The sequence below is a fragment of the Epinephelus moara genome, chromosome 6, assembly GCF_006386435.1.
Source record: "Epinephelus moara isolate mb chromosome 6, YSFRI_EMoa_1.0, whole genome shotgun sequence".
Classification (NCBI taxonomy): domain Eukaryota; kingdom Metazoa; phylum Chordata; class Actinopteri; order Perciformes; family Serranidae; genus Epinephelus; species Epinephelus moara.
Genome location: NC_065511.1, coordinates 3,172,694 through 3,178,863, shown reverse-complemented (window position 1 = coordinate 3,178,863; position 6,170 = coordinate 3,172,694). Strand labels below are relative to the sequence as shown.

The 6,170-nt window shown below is 39.5% G+C and overlaps 1 protein-coding gene across 4 annotated transcripts in view; it reads right to left on the bottom strand.

Annotated features, from left to right (window-relative positions):
- LOC126391220 (alpha-N-acetylgalactosaminidase-like) overlaps positions 1 to 5,680 on the bottom strand; it is a 44,426-nt gene extending 38,746 nt beyond the window's left edge. For 3 of the 4 annotated variants that reach the window (XM_050045829.1, XM_050045831.1, XM_050045832.1), the window contains exon 1: positions 5,555 to 5,680. The gene's annotated coding sequence lies outside the window, so the exon portion shown is untranslated. The remainder of the gene's footprint in view (positions 1 to 5,554) is intronic. The other variant, XM_050045830.1, reaches the window with a different exon arrangement.
- Positions 5,681 to 6,170: the final 490 nt, after the last annotated feature.

Genomic DNA, 6,170 nt, shown 5'->3' with positions numbered 1-6,170 from the left:
AGAGACCGAAAATACAAGCTTAACATGCCGACATGAAGAAAAAAACCCCACATACAATCAGACAGGCTTCAAGACATCATTTAGACAGGCTGTCTACAGCAGCAGAGCAAAATGCTTTTACAAAACATAGATACCGTATTTTTCCAAATAGTAGCCCAGGCGTTTATTTCACAAAATTGATTTTGACCCCAGGTGTTTAAAAGAACCAGGGGCTATTTGCTCAAGGCTTTTTTTTTCTTTTTTTTTTGCACCAACCTGCACCAGGCCATTATTTGGTTACAGTTCCTGTCCAGTATGTTTTGCAGTGCAAAAATACTGTATAATGTAGGGGTGAGTTCGTGTACAAAAATCTCTAAACATTTAGAGTGGGTCATTTTTTTCGTGTACACGGGTTTCACCGCTGGGTGGTGCTATTGCATTATACCAGTAAAGCCCCAGTTATCCAAATACCAACCGAATGGGCCATTTAACCAACAGTTACAGGCCGCCACACCGAAATATCGCCATCCCGACGGTCCGCCATCCCGAATTCTGATCCCTGAGTCCTGACAGTAAGTTATGGCAAGCCTGTAGAAGCTGTATTCCCCATGCATGTCAGCGATTTTCACCGGAGGACGCACGTGAGTAATTCAGGCTGACATTACCTGTTTTTCAGCGAACTCTTCTGGTAATTTTGTTAAAAGGCATGGCATATAGGTCCACAGTAACTTATTATTATTATTATTATTATCATTATTATTGAGTGAGCTACAATGAGTACCGGCCATCAAATCACAGCATCCGTGGTGAGAGGACACGGAATTGTGTGCGCTTTTACGCACGCCGGTCAAGGCGATCACGGATATTTGATGTGGGAAAGATGTAGCCAGATGTATTACCTGTTTTAGATACGTGGCTGTCTGTCCGTCCGTCTGTCCATCCGTAGCACGAGTCACGTGCACCACTTCACCACCGACCCGTGCGTAAAAGCGCAAACAGTCCCTCAAGGAGGGACAGCCATGAGGCAATGAATGAGGACATAATCGCCCGGGCATTTAATCGGACCGGCGTTTAATACGCAAAATGGGGTCAAACCCCCAGCGGCTATTAGGTGCCCGGCGGCTATTTGGAAATATATGGTAACTCACATAACTCATAACTCGCGGAGGAGTGGTGAACAATTTGATTCAATAACACTCCTATTCACTAACACTCGTATTCACTGATGAGCATATTATTGACCTATTTAAGTGCGACTTAAACTAACTGTTGTATAATTAACTTTATGTCTTAGCCAAACAGAACACTTAAAATCAACACTATTTTACTACATTTTGTAATTTGTAGACTACTTAAGTAGCCAAACATACTCCATACGTCACATCAAAGTGTAGTGTGTGGCATATCCGATGTACATGAGTTATGACCTCATTGTTTTGAGTTAGTATCCCTCAATGTTATCCATCGTGACTGAGAGATGAAGAGTATGGATTGTCGAAGGCTGAAACTGTACTCATTCACCTCATTATTGGACTTGGTATCTCATTATTTTGACTTAGTAAGTCATTATTTTGACTTAGTATCTCATTATTTTGACTTAGTAAGTCATAATTTTGACTTAGTATCTCATTATTTTTTACTTAGCAAGTCATTATTTTGACTTAGTATCTCATTTTGACTTAGTAAGTCATTATTTTGACTTAGTCATAATTTTGACTTAGTATCTCATCATTTTGACTTAGTATCTCATTATTTTTGACTTAGTATCTCATAATTTTGACTTAATATCTCATTATTTTGACTTAGTAAGTCATTATTTTGACTTAGTATCTCGTTATTTTGACTTAGTCATAATTTAGACTTAGTATCTCATTATTTTGACTTAGTAAGTCATTATTTTGACTTAGTATCTCATAATTTTGACTTAATATCTCATTATTTTGACTTAGTAAGTCATTATTTTGACTTAGTATCCCATTATTTTTGACTTATTAAGTCATTATTTTGACTTAGTATCTCATAATTTTGACTTAATATCTCATTATTTTGACTTAGTAAGTCATTATTTTGACTTAGTATCTCATTATTTTGACTTAGTCATAATTTTGACTTAGTATCTCATTCTTTTGACTTAGTAAGTCATTATTTTGACTTAGTATCTCATTATTTTGAGTTAATAGATCTTATTTTTTTCCATCAAGTGGCGGAAATGGGCTTCCATAGTCATCTGCATTTGGCCGGACGTTCATCAAAACAAAGATGGAGGAAGCAGAGAAAGAAATCAGAAATTTGCTATTGGCATTTCAATCAAACGTCTGGACTTATTTTGGATTTATTAGCACAAAAGGAAAGGAGGGCTTGGATATGACACGCGATTTGCAAGCAGTGTCATATGAGAATTAAATACTGGAAGTACTATGAACATGAGGGCTCACCTCACACTCCACCATCCAGAAACAACATTAGCTGTTGACAGCCTAACGATAAACCCGTATTACATTTTGCTGCAATAAATGATTGGTCAGATGAACAGACTGAAAACTTTATCTTTTGAGGTAAAACTGGTGTTGACAAAGTTTTTCTTTGGGGAAATAATTTGCAGTTGGAAAAACAGGTAAAAATAAAAAAAAGAAATAGCAATATATTGCAATACATTTTATCGTAATACTCAGCATATAGCAATATCACAGTAGTATCATACTGTGACCTAAGTATCATCACAATATATCGTGGGTCCTCGGCGATTCTCAACCCTACTATACTATAGGTTGATACTGTTAATGAATCTATCCATGATAGATATCCAATGCTTCATGAATGGAAAGATCAACACATAAATGGATACACAGTCTGTGTGGATATTATTTATTTTGCTCTTTTCATCCCCGATAGATTGATGGATAGATGTATGTAGATACCTATCTCTCCATCTACATCAGCGGAAGTATAGGTATCCGTACAGTACCCATGCATCTATTAGTTTATCATCCATATTCAGTGGTTGGACTGATAGATGTATAGATTCTGTAACCTAGATTCACGTGTCAAAATATGAATAACTGTATGAATACTGACAACTATATCTCATGTAACTGAGGACATTAGTTCAAAATGAACATAAGTTTGAAGTGCAAAAATAGAGAAAATGAGCTATAGGCAGCTTAGTTGTAACACTGCATTACAACCAACCCTGCTGTGTGGACATTTTATCAGTTTTATCAAGCGTAGCTAACACTTGCTGGGAGTTGGTTACATAGTTCAAAAAAATGCTTTGTTTTAGTCAGCAAGACAGTTATTAAGATGATATATGGTTGGATTTGATGACTTACATAGAAATAGGAAGGTCAGTCAAGTAATCAAAAAACAAGTATGACAAAGAAATGTACTTAAATTGGCCGAAAACACTCTTTGTAACTGAACTTAGCTGAAACACGTCCAATCTCTGTGGGATTTCACGGGTCACCGTTTGGCAGTATTTTGGTCAACTGGCCGGAGGCATGAAAGGATCAACCCTGTGTCCAATTTCCACTGGCATCCTGTAGGTCAACAGCACCAGTGGCGGACGTTGTTAACCCAGGCCTCGACCGATCCAGTATGGAAGTCATTTTCGTGATTTGCATGTTTGATGTGGCATAGGTTTTACATCGGATGCCCTTCCTGACACAACCCTTTGCATTTATCCGGGCTTGGGACCGGCCCAATGAGAACACTGGCTTGTGCCCCTTGGGGCTGTGTAACTACTTAAAAAGTCTTTCTTCTTGTTTACCCCACGTTAGGTTGTGCCCATTCTCGGAACCCATCGGCTGTATTCGGCGTCTGACTTCCGGCAGACGGCGATACAGCCTCTGGGGGCAGACCCCCGATTTTTTGGCATTCCGGTTTGATTTGGGCGGAGGAGGCGAATTTCCGTTTCCGACTTCCATTATAAGTAAATATGCTGAACCACTGCGATGGATTCAGAGTTTGCAGTGACGCCAGTTATGTTCTGCCTCGTTAGTTCACCACACGGACCGTTTAACCTGGCAACAACTGCAGCCGGCTCAAACGTGATTGGACAATATCATGCGGACTACAAACAGCCTACAACCGGAAACCAGGGCTTTTCCGCTCTTCTTCCGGAGGCAAGATCTCCGGGTTTGCCTACAGACTCTACATTCACTGAATGAGTTCTGCACTGGGTCAGGTATCATCAGGTACTCGACAGGTAACCCGCAAAAGCTGTGTAATAGGTAAACAATTTGTATATATATAAATTCAAGGGTAAAAATAAACTACAAAAAAAAAATATTTTTCAACATAAAACAAATGAAAAAGATAGGCAACTGGACTTCGTTGCATTTCTTGAAGACGTTTCGCCTCTCATCCAAGAAGCTTCTTCACTTCTAAATGACTGGTACGAAGTTGCAGGCTTAAATGACTGGTACGAAGTTGCAGGCTATAAACCCTGTGTGGGTGGGAACCCTTGCAGAGTCGTAGAGGTCAAGACTACATTGAGATCCCTCCCCAGATGACTTCACACCCATTCACCCCTGGTCCCACCTGACCCTAATGACTGACATGGTGGCCAGGTGGGTCAGCGACTCACATTGTGACCTTAAGGACTCTGAAACTAAGAGCTCACATGACCCCTACGACTCTGTAACGGTTCCCACCCACACAGGGATTATAGCCTGCAACTTCGTACCAGCCATTTAGAACTGAAGAAGCTTCTTGGATGAGAGGCGAAATGTCTTCAAGAAACGCAAGCAAGTCCAGTTGCCTACGAGATAGCACTTACGATTACCATGACCTGGATGACTGAGAATCTTCACCGACAAATGAAAAAGATGTGCATGTGTTTGTGTTTAATCACAGGTGCAGGTCGGGTCATGGGACTTTTATTAACGTTTGTGGGTGGGTGTGTATTTGACTTAGACATAATAACGGGTAACAGGTGGTATCTAACATTGAGCTTTACGGGTATGGATGGGTGCGGGTTTTCAGAAATGGACCCATGCAGGACTCTGACCTGTGAACAATCCCATAAAGGGACCATTTTTCAGCCCATTTACTACCCACATGGACCCGACAAACAAATGTTGGCTATAGGCTCCACTTTAAAATTTTAAAAGTTACCCTTTAAGAGAACCTGTGAATGTGCTGTAAATTCCAAATGAGATTATACAATATTTCTAAGATTAAATTAAAATTAACATGAGATTTCAAACAACAAACAACATTTGGATCAGCATGGAAATCACAACCTTGTAGATGGACCATCATTGATGAAGTTACTTTATTAACAGCTCTTTAATAAGATGACCCCTCCCACTCCCACCACCACTTCCCCTTACGATTTGTTCCCTTATTTCTGCATGAGTTATGCATGATATCTTAGCAAGACAAAATAAAGCTCTCTGTGGGTCAAAGATCACTGGAGCAGCTGAGATCCTGTTTACACACACACACACACACATAGACACACACACACACACACACTCAGAGGTAACACTGTGACAATGCCTGTTCAAGATTTTTTACATTAGTGAAAAGGTATGAAGCCATTATTAAAATGATGAAAATGACGGTCTCCTACCTGTTTACCTGAAACTTTAACTTGCACACGGCTGATCTATAAACCCAGTGTCAGGATTGTTATTGCAGGCACAGGCCTACACTCTCTTCTTCTGGACTTTCCCCTCAGGTGCAGCATTTATGTCTTCCTGGTAAGGTAAGCTGAGTGTCATGTGACTGCTGTGTGTCACATGATAAAACAGGAAACTGATTGAAGAGGCAGAAATGTGGCATTGTGGTGAAATGTCATGTTGCATATTGTTTGCATCTCTATGCATTTGTAGTTTACACTCACTTGTATTCTGTAGTTGTTTTTCATTAGACATTTTCGTTCATGTTTTGCAGAGTGTAATGCTGATGCTGGTGTTGCATTATTGCTTTAATAACAGCAGTTTCTAAGTGGACTGCTCATGTGAGAAAGAAACAAAATGACCATAATTGCTATGCTTTTCAGAAACAATGTAATTGATTAATATATTTAATTTAATAAAACATGAAACTCTAAACTGAGAAAGACCTGTGTTGGGAACAAGGCACAAGGCATAGTGACAGTTTGAATTTCTTTGTATTTTACAGTTGAGTTTTCTTTTACCTTCACTGGTAGCTGGAGGTTCATACGTGTGGTGGTTTACCATGAA